Genomic DNA, 22,058 nt, shown 5'->3' on the forward strand with positions numbered 1-22,058 from the left:
TTGGAAGGATGAGGTTGGATTCAGGAGATAAAACCTTTTTCTTTTCGCTGTCCCTTTTGAGGCCCTACGGTTGGCACTATGCGGTATATAACCGTTGGTAGGCATCCGAGGTTAGTTCTGCAACAAAGCAGCAAAAGGGGGAGTTCCGAATAGTCCGGTGTCCAATTCTTGTGGTTGGGAGGATGAAATCTCTTTGGGGGATTTTTAGAACACTAACCACTAACATTATAACCTTGTTATTTATCTGGATGACATGCTCCTTTCCTCTATTATTAAAATTGTTGTTATTGACTTGAATATCATGCTTCACTACTTGTTTTCCATAAATGTGATGGTGTATTGGATTGGGAAAAAGGAACGGGGTGTGTGTGTGTTTACTGGGCATTCAAAGCTCACGGCGTGTCATGCCAGGTGCCGAAGAGGAGTTAATAGCTGGAGACGACGAGCCTGAAACCTTCAAAGACTTTTGGCCATCTTAGGAAAGTTAGAAATCCCTTTTAATATTTTGTAAGGCTCATGTGAGGATTTAAATTTTCCTTTTGGGCAGTAATGTAATGGAACAAGCCTTTGGAATTAAGAATATTTGTGGTTGTTATGTACTTATATTCTATATAATTATATGTATGAACCTTATCGTTGCTTACGAGACCTTGTGTCAATACCTTTTAAGATCTGTCAAAAGGGTAGTGCGCTGCCTAAGAAAGCCGGACTTAGAAGGGAGGCTAATTTGACTCCTCCGGCGATTTGGGATCTTACTTGGTTATTGACCATAGGACTCATTGGTGACTCTCCCTTGACTGCAATCAATAGTGTAGATTCGGGGCGTCACAGGGTGGCAGGTGGGTTGCAGATGGCAGATGGTGGGTGGTAGCGAGTGGGTGGTGATGGTGGGTGGATGGGTAGGTGACGATGACGGGTGGTGGGTGGTAGCGAGTGGGTGATGGTGGTGGCGGCGGGTGGTGGGTGGTGGTGGCAGATATTTGGCGGATGGCGGTAGTAGTAGGTAGTGGCGGGTAGGTGGCGGGTGTTGGTAGTGGTGGGTGGGTGGGTGACGGTGGCGGGTGGTAGGTGTAGCGAGTGAGTGGTGGTGGCAGGTGGGTAGTGGGTGATGGTGGTGGTGGTGGTGGTAGTGGTGGTGGAGGGTGGGTGGCAGGTGGGCGGTGGTGGTGGGTGGCAGGTGGTGGATGATGGTGGCAGGTGGGTGGTGAGTGGTGGTGGCAAGTAGGTGGCGGGTGGTGGTGGCGGGCGGTGAATAGTTGTTGCGGGTGGTGGTAAGTGAATGGCAGGTGGATGGCAGGTGGGTGGTGGCTGGTGGGTGACTGGTGCGTAGTGGTGGCAGGTGGGTGATGAGTGGTGGTGGCAGGTGGTGGTGGGGATGGGTGGTGAGTGGTGGTGGCAGGTGGTGGTGGGGGGTGGGTGGTGGTGGCGAAAAACGGTGGTGGAAAATGGTGGCGGAAAACGGTGGTGGGTAATGTTGGGTGGTAAAAAAAAAAAAAGCTCAAAACTCAAAACGGAAACATATTTTTTGGCTAAATTTATAAACTGAGACCACTGATTTATAAATCAAAAATTTTACCAAACAAGTTTTTATTTGAGTTTTTAAATTTTTTGTAAATATAAACAGAAAACTTAAAACGTAAGTGTTACCAAACGATACATATGTGTTTGGTCGAATGATAAAGATATATATATATATCTATTTTTTTTTTTTTTTTTTTTTGAATAAGTGGAATGATAAGATTTAAGATTAAAATTCAAGTTCTATAGTGTGAGTCTTTTCAATGAATATTTAAAAAATTGTTTCATCGTTAATTTTAAAAACTCAAAAATAGTCGAGACATCTGGTTATCACAAAAAACAAAAAAAAAACACACACACACACACACACACACAACATCCATTAAATATTTTTGTCTTTGCATCAACACTTAGGAATGGCAACAAGCTGGGATGGGGCCGGAGATCACACTCCCTATTCTCGATCCCTAATTGTGAAAATCTCCCCGTTCCCGGCCCCGATCCCCAACAAGGAACCTATCACCGTCCCTGTCCCCACCTCCTAACGGGGATCGGGTTTTCCCGACCCCAAAAATTTCCCGGCCCAAATCTGTTTCAACAACACCATCAACAACATGATCATCATCATCCCCAATTGTTTCATTTTCAACATCAACATCATCAACAAAATCATCAATAGATGCACTACCAAAAATATACATATATAGACAAATAGAGACACACGCATATACATGTATACATATATACACAAACAGATTTGAGATCTGAGATCTGTGTATCTGTGTCACACACACAGAGAGAGAGAGAGAGAGAGGGGACGATGGAGGCGATTGTGACTGTGACAAACGATAGAGGGGGACGATTGGCGTCGCAGAGAGGTGGAGGAGGACAATCGGCGTCGCGAACAGGCGGTGGCGCTGAGAATGAGGAGATGTACGAAAGTGAGAGAGAGTAGATGGAAGAAAGAGAGAGAAGGGGGGAGTCAATGGGTTGGGTCATAACTTAATAGAGGTATATATAGTAATTTTACGTTGGGGGGGTAACGGAGATGGGGTCGGGGCTGGGGTTGGGAAACATATCACCATTCTCGACCCAAAAATTATTGGGGATTCATTTTCGAACACCATCCCCGGCCCATCAGGAGTATTTTTCAGAAAAAAAAACCGCTATAATCGGGGTCGAAAGAGCGAGTCCCCGTCGAGCCGAGTTTAAATTGCCATCCCTATCGACACTCCACTTTAGGGCATATATATGTTTATGAAAATAAGGTGATAGCAATTATTGTATCAACTTCATTAAACTCGTTAAATACCTGCCACCATTTATGGAACTAGGATAACAACTTTTTAATCGTTTATTTATTTGGTTGATCATACAACACACCATGATCTGACAACCACAGTGAATCATCTGCGCAATGAAAGCTGGCCAACTTATCAATTCACAAAATAAACTCGCAAATACAAAATCAATCACATGACACTATACACTTGCATGTGGGATAGTGATCGCAAGCTTTGAGGCATAAGTATTGAGATCTTAAGTTTTTATTCTTTTCGGTATCAGTTATTCGGACAATAACACATAGAATTGGTAGGATAAATTTTTCAAGTCTAGACAGATTGTATCTAGTGTCAGGATTGTAGGTTCGAATCTTTGCCTATGTGTACGTTCGTGACTCACCACTATATGATTGAGTGACTCCACTGTACAGCATCACTTAAAAATTACCTTTGAAATTTCGACTCTTTAGTATTTAGTCTCATAAATCACCCCACTATGAGTAGATTTTTTTTTCACTTGTATGTGGACCCACAACCACATGCAAAAAAATTCAATTTTTTTTTTTTTTTCTGTCTTCGGTCTTGTTTGGCATGTTATAGTTTTAGCTTAAAAGATAAAAAGTTACTAAAAAAAATAAAAAAAACCTATAACTTATACTAAAAAGTCAAAGATTCTCTTTTTTCGCTATTTTTTATACATCTTTTCGTAAAAAACTAAAAAATATTCCAAACATACTAATTTTTTTACTTCATATTTTAACCAAAAAATTAAAAAATTATTAAAATAATCTATTCCCAAACCACATCTTATGCAATTGTGAACTCGACATGTCAATTCTGAGAAGTTGCTCTTGCCTTGGCTCTGGCTATCTTGCCAACCTCAATAAGCATTTCAATGTCGAGTAACATCCTTTGACAGTATCATCAGAGAGAAATCTCTCGGCCCACGCCACCAGATGTTGTGTCATTGTTTCATACCATAAGAATTATAACTAAAAGTAAAAAATAATCTTTGAATAATAATCAAATAATATTATCATTAACAATTTAATAGATCATAATTAAAGATATAAAAATTAGAGTAAATAACAAATACAGCCCTGAGATTAGATTAAAATACGAATCACCTTTGTGGTTCTGAAAATTATATTCCATTCCTTGAAGTTTTTTATTTTATAATAAATCATTAAGTTAATTAACAGTTTTTAATGATATTAGAAATACGTTTCAATTAATAATTTAGGTAATTTTATTATTGTATGTATAGGAGAACAATTATAAATTTTATTTTTTTAGTTAATTCTATTAAATAAAAAATTCTAATAAAGAGGTATTTATAATTTTTTGAACTACAAAAAACAATCGGTACTTTAAATAAATCTTAAAAGTGTAATTAGAGTTTATCAAAATTATAACTAAATGTGCATATAATATACACATTTCAAAGGGTCAAAGAAGGTGTGTTCCAAAAAAAATTCTATTTAAATAACGGACAAATATAGTTATTCTATCCAACGCGGTCACGTGTCTCTTAACTTTTCAATTTTTTATTTTTTTAATGTTTTAGTTTATGGTTGAAAATATAGAACTTTGAGAGGCATTTTTTTTTTTTTCTTAATGTATTGGCTTATGGTTGAAAATTTAGAATTTCAAGAGGCTATTAAAGACCTAACTCTCATATCGTCATGTTAAAGTATTTAATTTAAAATTAATTGACAATTAGTAAAAAGATTTTTACATTGTATTAACTAACCTTTGATGACTTAGATTGCCGATGTGAGATTATATTCAACAATCTTATCGTTTTGATCATGAAAAAAAAAGAGTTGAAATTGTAAAGTGCTTTTTCTATTTTAATTTCCCGATTCCACCACTAATTCTACCATTATTAATTAGAAAACAGCATCATTAAAAATAAAAAAATTAAACGAATTCAATAAATTATATTGAACACTTAGGCATTTTTGAGGGGTTGTGACAGTTAACCCATATTTAGACATTGAACTACAAAAAAAATTGGGGTAAAAAAAACTCAATCAGAGTCACCGACTAAATTAGAGGAGCCTTGACAAACATCACAATTTTTCAAGACATTTTAATTATATTACCCACAAATAGGAGTGCTTGCAGATCGAGTTGGGTCGGATGACCTCCCATTTATCATCCATCCAAACTTAGACGAATTGAGAAAAATCAATTCTCATGTATTTCGCTCAGCATATCGAAACAGCTTATTTTGTGATAGATTAATTTAGACCATTTAATTTTTACAAATCGAACGGATACTTACCCAGCTTTACTCATAAACATCTAAGGAGTGGTGGGCAGCATCACAATCTTGCCAAAAAATCATACCAAAAAAAGTTTTAATATGACATGAATGAAAAATTTTATTTTTAGCAAATTCCATAACAATGAACTGTAACTTTGACATGCTAACCTTCCAATGCTCAGAAAACTTCGTATACTCAACAATAGTATTCTCTCTCTCTCTCTCTCTCTCTCTCTCTCTCTCATTACCTAGAAGTTGCATTTTCCATGATATCCTGAATTAGCATTGCCATGTGGAGGAGAGAAGAACCTCCTTCTTCCATTGCCCTCTTTGTCATTTCCCCAGGCTGTCTAGCTCTTTTTCTTCTCTCCTCTCCTCCATCCATCAACTTGCCTATGGCCTTCAAAACATTATCCTCATGCATCAACACCCCTACTTTCTCCTCCTCTCCCCATCTTGTAGGAACCTCCACACCAACACTCACTTCAATCCTCAAAGTATTCTTACAATACCCAAATTAAAATGACCACCCAAGAGCTTGAAGCAAGCCACCAAAATCCTAAAGAACCTTTTGTGGAATTTGTTGCAAGGTGGAGAGCAAAGGTAGCACAAATGACAGATCGACCTTCTGAGAGGGGCCAAGTGCGGATAGTGGTGCAGAACCTTGAGCCTGATATGTTACAAAAGTTAATAGTCGCTCCACTATTCACTTTCAAAAATTTGCATGAATTAGGGGTTCAGATTGAGAGTGCATTTAATAGAGGGATTATTCCTAGAGCAAGCAAACCAACAAGGAGGGTGTTTTCCCGGAGTATCGATGCTAGCAGTAGCACTATTTCTAAACCCACTGAAATCAATACCATCACCACCGATCCTAAAACTGTAGACCCCTTTGCCAATACTAACCCACAAACAGCCGGCCCAACCCAAGCTCAAGGCAGAACTTTTACCCCCTCCATATCTTAGAATTTAGATGTAAGGCCACCACCATTAGAAAGTAGACTTCTGGGGCTTCAATTTTGACTTAAGAAAAACCTAAAACCGAGTCCGGATGAGGGAGATATACCCGTTTGAGGTTGGGTTTAAAAAGTAGATTTTTGGATTCGACTGGGTTTGTTTAGATCCGACCATGGCTTGTGTAGACCCGGCCGGGTTTCAATGAAAACTTGTCCAGAGTGCCCTTTTAGACCCGACCTTGCATTATTTGGTCTGGCCGTGGGTTTTTTAGGCCCGGCCAGGTCTCATTTGCGCTAAATAGGGCAGTTGGCTGGAATTTGCCAGCTGTTGTTTTTTGAAGATACTTTAGACCAAATTGGCTCAAATTCTATAAATCGACCCCCTGCCTCCAGAATTAAAGGTTAGCAAAATTTCCAAATACTTTAAAGAGCTAAAAAGACCCCCCATTCATCTTCAACACCTTTCTTCATCTTCAACCTTCTTTAGCTGTACATACACAATACATACACCATTAGAGCTTGTTCTAGAACCTTTTTATTGAGATTTCAATCTAAATTTCAGAAACTTAAGGGTGTTTAGAATCAAGTTTGTTTAACTAAGAGCTTACCTCTCTTTTCAAAAGGTTAGACTTGGCCTTGCATTATTTGGTCTGGTCGTGGGTTTTTTGGGCTCAATTGTGGGTTTTGGAGCCCGGCAAGGTCTCATTAGTGCTAAATAGAGCAGCTGGAGGGAATTCACCATGGGTTGTCTTTTGAAGATATTTTTGATCAAATTGGCTCAAATTCTATAAATAGACCCCCTGGGTGGTATGTACATCTAAAGAAGGCTGAAGATGAAGAAAGGAGTTGAAGATGAATTGGGGGTCTTTTCAGCTCATCAAAGCTTTTGGAAATTTTGCTAACCTTTAATTTTGAAGGCAGGGAGTCTATTTATAGAATTTGAGGCAATTTGATCAAAAATATCTTCAAAAAATAACAGTTGACGAATTCCCATCAGTTGTCCTGTTTAGCGTTAATGAGACCCGATCGGGCCCCAAAACCCACGGCCGGACCTAAACAAACTCAGCCTAGTCCAAAAAAACTAGTTTCAAAACTGACTTCAAACGGGCATATTTCTCTCATCCGGACTCGGTTTTAGGTGGTTCTTGAGTCTAAATTGAAGCCCCCGAAGTCTACTTTCCAGTGGTGGTGGCTTCACAACTAAATTCTAAGTGTACAAAGAGATATTCCTAATTTAGTGAAGGCTACTCATTTCTTTCCTAACGGTTTGATGCCTGACTTTTTCTTAAACTAGTTTTCTTCTATCCCCTTCTATTTTCTTCAACTCTAAACCTAAAAATAAGATGTTTTTAAATATTTTTCAAAGAGGTCACCTCCCTTTCATGTATTTCCACTTTGTCCTTACTCGCTTTACCGAGCCAAACCCACTGAAATCAATACTATTGCCACTGATCCCAAAATTGCTGACCTCCTTGCTAGTACCAACCCACAAACAGCCTTTCCAACCCAAGCTCAAGGCAGAACTTTCACCCCCTCTATATGAGCCTACCTAGCGCACTAAAAGTCCTGATAGAAAGAGGGTAGCTCAAACCCCTTTATCTCTAACCCCTTCCTAACCCACTTCCTACTAGTCATAATCCCACCAAATACTGTTCGTACCATCAACAACGCAGTCATGGCACCGATCGTTGCTACCGCCTTCGTCATGAGGTTCAGAATCTCATCGACAACTGGACGATAGCTCCACTTCAAGAACCCAATGTTACCAGCAACCCACTTCCCTTCCATGACCAATTACCTCAGCCTCACCTTAACCTCATCCATACACTACCTCCTACCTTTGACCACAGTATATATATCACCTTGGCCCATTTATCCAAGCCAGAGGTGTTCATTCCAGGAAGCACAGATTTATGCATGATGGATGCACTTGAACCCTAATCATCTCAAACCCCAAAACTTAACAACATCTCAATTCCAGGCCAACCTACGTCAAAGAGTCCAACCCAACCTATTCATCAAGACCAAGTTGGGCCAAGTACACTGTGGGCACTAATGGCCGAACCCACTACTCCTGAGTTGTTGAGCATAATTGAAGATCTTCAGAGAACTATGGCAGATTTAGCCTTTAGGGTCTTGGCTCCATCATCGACCACATCATATGCCAAAAGGTTCACGTCAAAAAGCTCCCCAATCTTGAGATGAGCTGTAGTTGGAAATGGCCAATTCGAAGCTATCTCAAGTCTGGGTGATGACATATCGACAATAAGTGGGCCTCACTTCGATATAGCCACCCAATCCCTTGGCCAAGCTGAGGCGAGTGGCAACATAGGTAATATTAAGGACATTATGAATGATCAATTACCTTGAGTCTTTTTTTGCTTTCGAGTCAGTTGTGAGTTCTGTTGTGTCATGCCTAATATTTGTCTCAGTCCTACAAGTACAAGGCGGCTTTTAGACCTCATGATCATAGAATTTCTCCCCTTGATGTTTTCATTACTTCAGAAAAGAAATGAAGAAAAGAAACCAAAAGAAACCAAACTTGATTCTAAATGGTTGAGTCAAAATTGAAGCCTAAAAGTCTACTTTCCAATGGTGGTGGGTTCACATTTAAATTTTAAGTGTACAAAAAGATATACCTAATTTAGTGAATGTTGCTCATTTCTTTTCTAACGTTTTGATGCCCGACTTTTTCTTAAAGTAGTTTTCTTCCATCCCCTACTATTTTTTTTTCAACTCCAAACCTATAAATAAGATATTTTTAAATATTTTTGAAAGAGTTTACATCCTTTTCATGTATTTTCACTTGTCTTTACTCAGTTTACCGAAAAGTGCAATAGTTTAATCGAAGTGCGAGCTTCGGAATATCGTAGAAACATTTGGAAAAATATTTTTAAAATAGGGTTTAATGGTCTAAAATAGTTTGGCCAAAATGGGGTATATGGTTTGGGATTAGCACTTGAATCCAAAAATTTTTGCTGAGAATTCAAAAGATTGCACAGTGTAACTTTCATCATCGAGTGTTTGGAATAAAGCATTCAAATCTTACGGGTGGTCAAAATGGGTATCTACAGCTTCATTTGGAAATTGATTTTTTAATTGATTCTTTGATATTTTATAAAAAGATATAGAAAAAAGTAGAGAGAATAATGTGACAATTTATATTATTTTTTTGACTTTTTAACTAAAATTTAAAATCTCCAACATTAATATATATATATATATATATATACAAACATATGTCCACACACACAAACACGTATTTTGACTTTTGTTTTAAATTGTTTTTAAATATTTTATTTCAAATGTTTAATTTTTTTTAAATAAATAAAAATTAATTTATAACAGTTTCTTAAACATAAACTAAGAAAACATAAACGTTATCGATTAGGGATGGGCAGCGGATATATCGATCCGCCCAAATCGACTGAACCGAGCCGAATCGATCCGCCGCATTTTGGACAGATGCGTGATGATGAGCAGGCGGTTGCGGATTGATTTTTTTCAATCTGCCTAGTTTTGGACGAATGACGAATTTGAGATTACTTTAACCGCAACCGAATAGATATAGATGTAACAATACAAAGACATACAATCTCTATTACTGCATTGTTCATGGTTTTGGTAGGTTGAATTGTTTTATAGTTTAAGAACCATAGATTGTAATACTTTATATGGATGTGGCATTCTGTGATTGTAATATGTGGATGAGACATACAGTGATTATAATATTTTAAAGTTTCAAACATTCTTTCTTTGGAGGTATACAGTGATTGTAATATTTTTTTATGTCATTAATTATAATTTTTTTTTTTTTAGGAAATGCACAATTTAAATTATATTAAAAATTTATAAAATTTTAAACTGCAAAATCGATTCACATCTACCTGTTAATTTACTCAATTCACATTTATTAAATTGACAAATGTATATAAACCAATTTAATGGACGAATAACTAATTAAAATTTTCGGGATCACAATCAATCAGCACCCACTCTTATTATCGACCATAGCATTTTTTCTCTTAGATTTATCAGATGGCTATGGGAGGGTGTCGTGCAAAAACAGCGCTCTAATCCACATATTTATGTACAAAAATTCAAAGGAAAATGAGTGAGAGCACTAATTAGTGCTATCACTAATGATGTGGTAGTGGGTCTCACCATGAATGATTTGATGTTTTAGCCTTGATGTTGTATTTTTTTTCTTTTTTTATTGAGTGCCATGTTATTAATGATCTTTTTAGAACTCCAAAATTAGTATCATTGTTGAAATCCAAATGAGATATTACATTGGCCTGCACTGCATCCAAATATTTGTACAAAAAATCTAATATGCTGATGTAGGCTCTTACGTCACTAACATTAAACTCAAAGATGGCCGACTGGAGCTTTCAAGGCCAATCATGGCCGACAAAAACTCATTTAGCCTCCGTTTGGGATGTGGGTTGGCTTTTTGGCTTTTTGGTTTTTTTGGCTATTTTAGCCTGGGCTAAAAAGCTTGGTTTGGGAAGGATTTTTTGGCTTTTTGACTTTTTGGCTTTTTTTTGTGAGAGAAGAGTGTAATGATTATGGATTGGATGTGATGTTTTGTTTGTTGTGACTAAAATAGCCTGTTTTGTCTTTTGTGGCTATTTTAGCCCCAACCCACTTGCCAAACACCACCTTAATAATGATATGATAGATACCAATGTTTAATTTGTTGTTATACTATTTTGTAGAGTGTATTACTCTTTTTATATTATTATTTCGTAAAGCATTTAAAATGTGAGTCAGTTTTGTATGCATTAATATTGGGATGTTTTGAGAGGATGATGAAAAATTAATTTTTAGTTTTTTATCAAGTTTTTAGATTTTTTTAGAAAGTGTTTTTGAAAAAATAATTAAAAATTATTTTTTGCTTTTATAGTTAATATTTATTTATGATATCACACCACAATAAATGATTAAACTATCCCACACAATTTAGAAAATTTATATTTTTACCCATGTATAATCCTAAATAATATAAAGGGTGTAATTATAATTTTTTATGTAGTTTTTTTAGACTTGCCAAATGACTCCATAGCTAAAAAATTCATCTAGCATTTTTAGCCCCCAAATTGCAAACGCAACTTTTAACCCAACTCGTCAAGTGACCACATTATCTTTTTATCAATCATAAATACATATACTTTCTAATATTTTTAAACAGACAACAATATAATTTATATTTCATTATCTTTCACCAATCATAATAATAAAAAATATTATATAAATATACCCTATTTACATATAAAAATCACTCCTACAACACTACTTAAAAGAAAAATTTTGAAATGGGATCTTGTACTTTTGAAAGACCATACTACGACTGGTACAAAATAATTGAGCATCTAGATGATTTCTAGTACGAAATGATTGAGTGTCGCCATCTAAGTGAGAAAAAAATTATTGGTGAATTTAGGCCAATTATATCCCTCGTTAATCATAATTTATTATTCCTTTCGTTTCAAAATAATGATTCCTTTTAGGGAATCCAACTTTTTTTGGTAGTATAATTATTGTACTTTTAAAAAGTTAGTTTTCCAAAATTACCCTTTGATAGTACACTTTTTTGAGAATATCAATGTCATAATTGTACTTTTTATATTATTTATAAATTTAAAAGAAGGGCAAAATGGGAAATTTATATTATTTTTGTACTTGATTTTTGAAAAGGGACTAAAATTTGGGACAATGAAAAATGAAATAAGGGACTAATATTATGAGACGGAGGGAGTATATCTCTTTATATTTTTTAATCATTCAATATAAATTTATGAGTCTAATCTCCTTCACCAATTACAACCTTATTAAAACACCACATAATGGTATCACAAGATCAACCAGTAACTTCTCCGCCTAAAAAAGTAATTAGCGTGTTTGTTATCATAACTAAGGATTCACTTTTTAAAAAACTTGATTTTCAATACATTTTTCGTATTCTTGTGTATTTATTGATTTTTAAAATATTTTTTTATAAATATTTTATTTTTTAAATACATCTAAATAAAGTGCATCTGAGTAAAAAAATTATTTCAAATTTTAAAAATATTCACTAAAATTTAAAAAATTATATATGAAAAAAAAGACTAAATTTCTAAAAAATTGAATTTAAAAAATTAAAACCAAACCTAGTGAATAATGTTAAGAACTTAGGCCTCGTTTGGGAACAGGTTAATTTAGTAATTTTTTGGCTATTTGGCTAAAAAGATAGGTAAAAAAAACTTGTATGTTTGGGATGATTTTTTGGCTAATTACGAAAAGATGTGCAAAAAGTAGAGAGAAAAAAGAATCTTTGACTTTTTTGTATGAGTTGTTAACTTTTTGACTAATTTAGTAACTTTTTAACTAATTAACTAAAATAGTCTCTTGCCAAACGGGGCCTTAGTATAAGAATCATTTTAGTACCATTAATGGCCCCAGGCCACTTCATCCCATGATTGACTTGGCCAAATTATTGGCACAACAAAGCGTGACTGTCACTGTCGTCACCACTCCTGTCATTGCCTCCAGGTTCCGCCCCATCATCGACCGTGTGATCGAATCGGGCCTCCCCCTCCGCCTTCTCTCTCTCCGGTTCCCGTCAATGGAGGCCGGCCTGTTGGAGGGGTGCGAAACTATAGACGCTGTTCACTCTCTAGACCTAATGATGAAATTCTTCAAGGGCATCGACATGTTGCAACAACCATTCGAGCAGTTGTTTGAAACGCTCGAGCCATGTCCCAGTTGCTTAATAGCCGATAAATATATTGCATGGATAGGAGACACTGTTCGTAAGTTTGGAATTCCGAGAATTCTTTTTGATGGAATGAACTGCCTCACTCTCTTATGCGCACACAATTTAGAAAATTTTAAAGATTATGAGAATGTTTCCGAGACAGTTCCGTTCGAACTTCCTGGCTTGCCTGATAGAATTGAGCTGACTAAAGCTAAGGTGTCTATGTTTTTCAATCCAAGTTCACCAGAATGGCAAGATTTTCGGAATCGAATAAAAGCTTCCGAAGCTGAAGCATATGGGGTGGTGATTAACAGTTTTGAAGAGCTGGAACCGAGATATGTCGACGAGTTTCGAAAGGTGAAAGGAGATAAAGTTTGGTGCGTTGGGCCGCTATCATTATGCAACAAAGACAACTTGGATAAGGCTCGGAGAGGAAACAAGGCCGCCATCAACGAAAACCATTGTTTGAAGTGGCTCGATGAGCAAGAGCCACGCTCCGTGGTCTACGCATGCCTTGGAAGCATAACTGACCTCTCACTTGCTCAGTTAATCGAGCTAGGTTTAGGCTTGGAGGCTTCGAAACGCCCATTTGTGTGGGTTATAAGAAGCGGAGACAAGGCGGCAGAGATAGAGAAGTGGGTGGAAGAAGACGGATTCGAGGAAAGAACGAAAGGGAGAGGGCTTCTGATTCGAGGCTGGGCACCGCAAATACTCATATTGTCGCACCTGGCTGTGGAGCTTTTTTGACACACTGCGGGTGGAATTCGACGCTGGAAGGGGTGTGTGCCGGTGTGCGGATGATAGCGTGGCCTATGTTCGGTGAGCAGTTTTTGAATGAGAAGCTAGCTGTGCAGCTTTTGGAGATCGGAGTGAGTGTTGGCGTTCAGACAGTTGGGCGCATGTTTGCGGAAGACGAGTGTGAGAAGTCGGTGGAGAGAGAGGTTGTTAGGGCTGCTGTGGAGAAAGTAATGAGCGAAGGAATAGAAGGAGAAGAGACAAGAAGAAGGGCAAGAGTATTTGGGGAGATGGCAAATAAGGCAATGGAAGAAGGGGTTCTTCATGTTGGAAATGGTTAATTTTTCTTCAAGATTGGTCTATTTTTTAGGTGGGCCCCGAGTGTCGATTTACTCGGGTCAAAGTGGTAACGCGTTCTATGCCGCGTTGTGATTCACGTGGTATATTTGGTTGATCAAAACCATTACCGAGTGAATGGGAAATTGAAGCCAAAGTGTGCTCCATGGAAATGGAGTTTTGGTGGAAATTTCTTAAGGTTGTAAATTGGCTTGTCCCACATTGTTTTGGTGGGAGGTTTTGAAAGGGTTTATAAGGCTTAGGGTGAGATACTTGGGGTGTGCCCCAAGGGGTACCCAAGTGTTTTAGAGGGAGAGGTTATGGGCAAAATGGGCTAGACCCATTGGACCCAAAAATCACCACACATGCGCGCGCGCCGCCGCCGTCCGTCCGGTCGGGCGGGCTGGGCCTGGGCTTGGGCGCGGGTGCGTGGTGTGTGGTTGGGTTGGCCTTCTAATCTTTTTGGGCCAAAAACATTTGAATTTAATTTTATTTTTTATTAAAATAAAATCCAAAATTCAAATTAAATTGGTTTGGATTTTTTGTTCATCCAAACAGGGTCCTTCCCGTTTTCAAACAGAAATAAACTGTTTTGGAATTAGTGCACACCCAAACAGGGCCCTTCCCGTAATTGCTATCTGTTTGAAATTCAAAACCCAACAGGTATCATACCTGTTCAATTCAAAATTAAGAGCCACATACCTGTTCAATTCAAATCCAAGAGCCACCTTCACATCTATAAATAGGACCACCCTCATTTGATGTTTTTAAAATTCAGAAATTTCGTATTTCACTTCTGCTATTTATATTCTTCATCTTGCTGCATTTTATTTCCGAAAGAAAGAGTGTAAACACTTAGTGTGTTCGTAAGACAAACAATTTGTAGTGCTGCTATTGTTTGTGGTAGATCATTTCATCCTGAGAGATAGGTGTCCAAATTCTGAAAGCACCGTGGAGAGGACGAATCTGTCTTAAGGACACAGTGTCAAACACTGGACTTGATCAGAAAATAATTCGAAGAAATTAAATCAAGTAAGTTATTTAATTTATTTTCAGTGTTGTTTTTATTTATTTAAATCAGATTTTAATTTTGTTTTTGTAACAAAATAAAATCTGTTTTTATTTATTTATTTTTATTTCGAGTTTGATTTTTGTAATCAAACAAATTCTCTCATTTTCTTTATTTCTTTAAATTCTATTTGTTGTTGTGTACACAATAGAATTAAATCTTTTAAATACAGTGAAGATTGTCCAACAATCTTAAGACAGATTCCTTTTTGGGTATCTTCATTGTATTTAATTTTCTGTGTTTTCAAATTAATATTCTGGTTGGAAAAACAAATAGTGATTTATGCTATTTGACAGATAGTAGTAATATACTGTCTCTTTTCTTTGACAACTACTAGTAGTACGATACTGGTGTCATTAACAATTCAGAATATTATTTGGTATTACAGAAAATTCTTGTGATATTTTATTTTTCTAGTTTTAGTAACAAGGAAAATAAAATTATTTTGTTGTTATAATTATTTTCTGGTTTTAGTAACTAGAAAATTAATTTGTGTTTTAATATTTTCTGATTTTTGTAATCAGAGATTATGGCTACTACAACTGAAACTGCATCTGGCAGTGGTACTCCTATTGTTACACCTACATCGGTCCCTATCCAGAACCATGTTCATGTACCAATCAATCATGGAGAAAAACCGGAAAAATTTAATGGTACCGAGTTTAAGAGATGGCAGCAGAAGATGCTGTTCTATCTTACAATTCTTAATTTGGCACGGTTTCTCCATGAAGAGGCTCCAGCACTTAAAGAGGGTGAAAGTGATCGGCAAGTTGTTGCCGCTGTAGATGCTTGGAAACATTCAGATTTCCTGTGCAGAAACTACATCCTAAATGGCCTTGACAATATGCTGTATAATGTATACAGTCCTCTGAAAACAGCAAAAGAATTGTGGGATTCTTTGGAGAAGAAATACAAGACAGAAGATGCCGGCACGAAGAAATTTGTCGTCGGTAAATTTCTGGACTTTGTTATGGTAGACTCCCAAACGGTAATATCTCAAGTTCAAAGTTTTCAAATAATTTTGCATGATATTCATTCAGAAGGTATGTCTCTTAGCGAGTCATTCCAAGTCGCAGCTTTAGTGGAAAAGTTACCACCGGCTTGGAAAGATTTCAAAAATTATTTAAAACATAAACGCAAAGAGATGACTATGGATGAATTGATTGTAAGATTAAGAATTGAAGAAGATAACCGAAAGGCTGAAAAGAGGAATGGGAAAAATCCCATTGAGTCCAAGGCAAATGTGGTTGAACAAGTTCATAAACCACATAACAAAAAGAGGAAGTTTACTGGAGATGGTCCTAAACAAGGCGATAGTAGCAAGAAGTTCAAAGGAAAATGCTATAACTGTGGCAAAACTGGACATCGAGCTTCTGACTGCCGCCGCCCTAAAAAGAATCATGGAAGTACAAGTAAGAAGACCACCAATCAGGCCAATGTAACAGAATTGGATTACATCTCTGACGGAGTGAATGACATCAACCTTTCTGCTGTGGTGTCTGAGGCTAACTTGGTTGGAAATCCCAAAGAGTGGTGGGTTGACACTGGAGCAACTCGTCACATATGTGCGGACAAGAAGATGTTCACTACCTACAATGAGGCTGCAAATGGTGAACAACTTTTCATGGGAAATTCTTCTACTTCTGCTGTGGCTGGACAAGGGAAAGTAATCTTGAAGATGACATCAGGGAAAGAACTGACCCTCAACAACGTACTACATGTACCTGACATCCGGAAGAATTTAGTTTCTGGGTCTTTGTTAAGTAAAAATGGTTTTAGGCTTGTATTTGAATATGATAAGTTTGTATTAACAAAGAGTGGTATGTATGTTGGTAAGGGATACATGAGTGATGGTCTCTTTAAGTTAAATGTAATGACAGTTGTACCGAAAGTTGCTATGAATAAGAATAACACATCTTTTGTTTATATTCTTGAGTCAAATTTATGGCATGGTAGATTAGGACATGTGAATTTTGATGCTTTGCGTAGATTAATTGGTTTAGATTATATACCAAAGTTTGAAATTAATCCTAATCATAAATGTGAAATTTGTGTAGAAGCGAAACTAACTAAGGCTCCATTTAAATCGGTTGAAAGAAAAACCGAACCTCTAGAATTAATTCACACTGATGTATGTGATTTAAAGTTTATTCAAACTAGAGGTGGCAAAAAGTATTTCATAACATTTATCGATGATTGCACAAGATATTGTTATGTTTATTTACTAAGAAGTAAAGATGAAGCCTTAGAAATGTTTAAACTCTACAAAACAGAAGTTGAAAATCAACTTGGTAAAACCATTAAAATGGTTAGAAGTGATAGGGGTGGTGAATATGATGCACCATTAAATGAATTTTGTGCACAACATGGCATTATTCACCAAACTACAGCCCCTTATTCTCCACAGCAAAATGGAATTGCTGAAAGGAAGAATAGAACCCTAAAAGAAATGATGAATGCCATGTTACTAAGTTCAGGCTTACCACAGAACTTGTGGGGGGAAGCAATATTGTCTGCTAATTATGTTCTTAATAGAATACCCCACAAGAAAACCAAAAGCATTCCTTATGAATTGTGGAAAGGTCAACCACCTTCCTACAAATACTTAAAAGTGTGGGGGTGTTTGGCAAAAGTTTAAGTACCTGTTCCTAAAAAGACTAAGATAGGACCAAAAACAGTAGATTGTGTGTTTATTGGTTATGCTCAGAATAGTAGTGCATATCGGTTTTTGACTTATAAATCAGATATACCTGATATAAATGTGAACACTATTATAGAGTCAAGGAATGTTGTGTTTTTTGAACATGTCTTTCCTTACAAGAAAGGACAGGAATTAAGTTCACAGAAAAGAACTTATGATTGTACACAAAGTCAAGAGACTAATGACAATCAAACACAAGAGACTAGTAATAGTCTCGACCAACAGGATTTAACTAATGATGAACCAAGACGAAGTAAAAGAGCGAGAACATCAAAATCCTTTGGTCCAGATTTTCTGACATACTTGTTAGAAAATGAACCTCAAAGCTTTAAGGCAGCAATGACAGGTCCTGAAGCACCTTTGTGGAAAGAGGCTGTTAATAATGAAATTGAATCCATTATGCAAAATCATACTTGGGAATTGGTGGATCTTCCACCAGGTTCTAAACCTCTTGGATATAAATGGATATTCAAGAGAAAAATGAAAGCAGATGGTTCAATTGACAAGTATAAAGCAAGACTTGTTGTTAAAGGTTACAAACAAAAGGAAGGTCTGGACTATTTTGACACATATTCCCCTGTGACAAGAATAACATCCATTCGTATGCTTATTGCTATAGCAGCGTTGTTTAATTTAGAAATACATCAAATGGATGTTAAAACAACTTTCTTAAACGGTGATCTAAATGAAGAGATCTATATGGAACAACCCGAAGGGTTTGTAGTATCAGGGCAAGAAAAGAAAGTTTGTCGACTTGTAAAATCCCTTTATGGATTAAAACAAGCACCTAAGCAATGGCATGAAAAATTTGATCATGCAATGCTTACTAATGGGTTTAAGATAAACGAATGTGACAAATGCGTCTATGTTAAAAACACTGACCAAGGATATGTCATAGTTTGTCTTTATGTGGATGACATGCTTATCATTGGAAGCAGTCAAAACATGATCAAATCAACTAAGCAGATGCTTAGTAAAAGATTTGATATGAAAGATATGGGGGTCGCAGATGTTATATTAGGAATGAAAATTACTAAAACATCTGACGGATATGCATTATCTCAATCTCATTATATTGAGAAAATTCTTGATAAATTTATCAAGGATGATTTGAATTTAGCTAGAACACCTGTAGACATCAGTCTTTATTTATCAAAAAATAAAGGTGATGCAGTGTCTCAGTTAAAATACTCCCAAATCATTGGAAGCCTAATGTACCTAATGAATTGTACTCGTCCTGATATAGCTTATGCTATCAGTAAATTGAGTAGGTACACTAGTAACCCTGGAGAAGACCATTGGAAAGCGATCATTCGAGTTCTTAGATATCTAAGATTTACTCGTGATCATGGTTTGAACTTTACTCGATATCCAGCAGTACTCGAAGGTTATTGTGATGCCAATTGGATATCGGATACTAAAGATTCAAAATCCACTAGTGGATATGTCTTTACTCTAGGAGGCGCTGCTGTTTCTTGGAAGTCCACGAAACAAACGTGCATCGCACGATCCACAATGGAATCCGAGTTCATTGCTTTAGACAAAGCAGGTGAAGAAGCAGAATGGCTTCGTCACTTCTTAGAAGACATTCCAATGTGGCCAAAACCTGTGCCGGCTATTTGCATTCATTGTGATAGTCAATCTGCAATAGGCAGGGCACAGAATCATATGTATAATGGTAAGTCACAACATATTCGTCGTCGACATAATACCGTAAGGCAATTGTTGTCAAACGGAATAATCTCAATAGATTATATAAAATCTAAAGAGAATATTGCGGATCCGTTAACAAAAGGTTTGACAAAAGAGCTAGTGTATAGTTCATCGAAGGGGATGGGATTAAAGCCTATTATATAAGAGTCGTCATAATGGTAACCCTACTTATATGACTGGAGATCCCAAGAACTAAGTTCAAAGGGACAACTAAGTTATGTATGGCTCGCCAGAAATCACCAAGGGATTAAAATTCCTACCCATTCCTATGGTGAGAGTGATATCTGCAACATATGTTGTATGCAGGGGTATAAGGATAAGCTTTGCTTTTAATGATTACTTATATCTTGATTAAGACATAAAATCAAGATGAGTATAAGAAGATACTCACAATAAGAATCGCCTATATGAGTGTTGAACTGGGGCCGGTTCTATGAGAATGAAAAGGCTAAATTCTCTAGAAACACTTATGAAAACCAGGCGCGTTCAAGGCCAAAATGAACACAACAGTGAGAACCACGATGTGTTAGAAGATATTTTGTGTGAAATCTATTGTCTTGGCTTACACAAACGGCTGAACAATTCAAGGCATCGCGTCCATTGGTTAGCCAGTAAGTCCGATAGGTTATCACTAGGGAAGGTTCAAAGCCGAAAACTACCTATCCTGATGCAAGATATTTTCGACTTATACTCTTTCGTTAAGTCTGCATATTGTTGCATTTCCGTTGTCATCAAATTCCATTCATGCGGGGGATTGTTGGAAATGGTTAATTTTTCTTCAAGATTGGTCTATTTTTTAGGTGGGCCCCGAGTGTCGATTTACTCGGGTCAAAGTGGTAACGCGTTCTATGCCGCGTTGTGATTCACGTGGTATATTTGGTTGATCAAAACCATTACCGAGTGAATGGGAAATTGAAGCCAAAGTGTGCTCCATGGAAATGGAGTTTTGGTGGAAATTTCTTAAGGTTGTAAATTGGCTTGTCCCACATTGTTTTGGTTGGAGGTTTTGAAAGGGTTTATAAGGCTTAGGGTGAGATACTTGGGGTGTGCCCCAAGGGGTACCCAAGTGTTTTAGAGGGAGAGGTTATGGGCAAAATGGGCTAGACCCATTGGACCCAAAAATCACCACACACGCGCGCGCGCCGCCGTCCGTCCGTCCGGTCGGTCGGGCGGGCTGGGCTGGCCTGGGCCTGGGCTTGGGCGCGGGTGCGTGGTTGGGTTGGCCTTCTAATCTTTTTGGGCCAAAAACATTTGAATTTAATTTTATTTTTTATTAAAATAAAATCCAAAATTCAAATTAAATTGGTTTGGATTTTTTGTTCATCCAAACAGGGCCCTTCCCGTTTTCAAACAGAAATAAACTGTTTTGGAATTAGTGCACACCCAAACAGGGCCCTTCCCGTAATTGCTATCTGTTTGAAATTCAAAACCCAACAGGTATCATACCTGTTCAATTCAAAATTAAGAGCCACATACCTGTTCAATTCAAATCCAAGAGCCACCTTCACATCTATAAATAGGACCACCCTCATTTGATGTTTTTAAAATTCAGAAATTTCGTATTTCACTTCTGCTATTTATATTCTTCATCTTGCTGCATTTTATTTCCGAAAGAAAGAGTGTAAACACTTAGTGTGTTCGTAAGGCAAACAATTTGTAGTGCTGCTATTGTTTGTGGTAGATCATTTCATCCTGGGAGATAGGCGTCCAAATTCTGAAAGCACCGTGGAGAGGACGAATCTGTCTTAAGGACACAGTGTCAAACACTGGACTTGATCAGAAAATAATTCGAAGAAATTAAATCAAGTAAGTTATTTAATTTATTTTCAGTGTTGTTTTTATTTATTTAAATCAGATTTTAATTTTGTTTTTGTAACAAAATAAAATCTGTTTTTATTTATTTATTTTTATTTCGAGTTTGATTTTTGTAATCAAACAAATTCTCTCCTTTTCTTTATTTCTTTAAATTCTATTTATTGTTGTGTACACAATAGAATTAAATCTTTTAAATACAGTGAAGATTGTCCAACACTTCATACTTGAATATGAGATTGTTTATTCAAGATGTCATCAAACTAGTTAGCCAAAAGTAAATTATAATATGGATAAAGTGGATTACCGCTTGTCTCTTAATTAAATAACAAAAGTGATTTAACAAAATTTTTTTTTTACATAATTAATTTACAAAATTATGGAAATAATATTATATGATAGTCAGAAATAATTACTCATTGGGTCATAGAACAAGAATATTAGAGATTTTAAAAATTTTATCAAAATTTTTACCAAATATCTCAAATGGATATGAGACTTACATCCATATAAGATATTTGATAAAAATTTTAGTAAAATTTTTAATACCTCTAGCATAGTTATCATAGCAAGTTGGTGCCAAGTCACTTTATGCGATGCGGGAAGACCATACGTTGATTGTTTTTGTGATGAAGTATATATTCGTTAAAATTGCATATTATCATTTTATTCTTTTTTTTTTCTACGTAAACTTACCTATAAATTTTAATACGTAAATTTATTATTTAATAAGTTCGATGATAATTAATGATATTTTTTATCAAATATTATTAAAAAAAAGTAACTAATTGTTAATTTTTAGCATAGTTTGAAAATTTTATCACAAAAAATGTCACTAATTATAAGTTTTAGGAACGATTTAAAAAAATCGTCACAAAAAGAGTTATTAATTTTTAATTTTCAGCGGCAATTTAAAAAATT

General features: G+C 36.3%; 1 pseudogene across 1 annotated transcript; it reads left to right on the plus strand.

Annotated features, from left to right (window-relative positions):
* Positions 1-12,472: 12,472 nt before the first annotated feature.
* On the plus strand, positions 12,473-21,443 carry LOC114269199 (UDP-glycosyltransferase 73C3-like; annotated as a pseudogene). Its single transcript, XR_014342227.1, has 2 exons — positions 12,473-13,826; positions 21,356-21,443. The product of XR_014342227.1 is annotated as a UDP-glycosyltransferase 73C3-like (transcript).
* The last annotated feature ends 615 nt before the right edge of the window (positions 21,444-22,058 follow it).

Source organism: Camellia sinensis, chromosome 10 (genome assembly GCF_055761805.1).
Source record: "Camellia sinensis isolate YWXY chromosome 10, ASM5576180v1, whole genome shotgun sequence".
Taxonomy (NCBI): domain Eukaryota; kingdom Viridiplantae; phylum Streptophyta; class Magnoliopsida; order Ericales; family Theaceae; genus Camellia; species Camellia sinensis.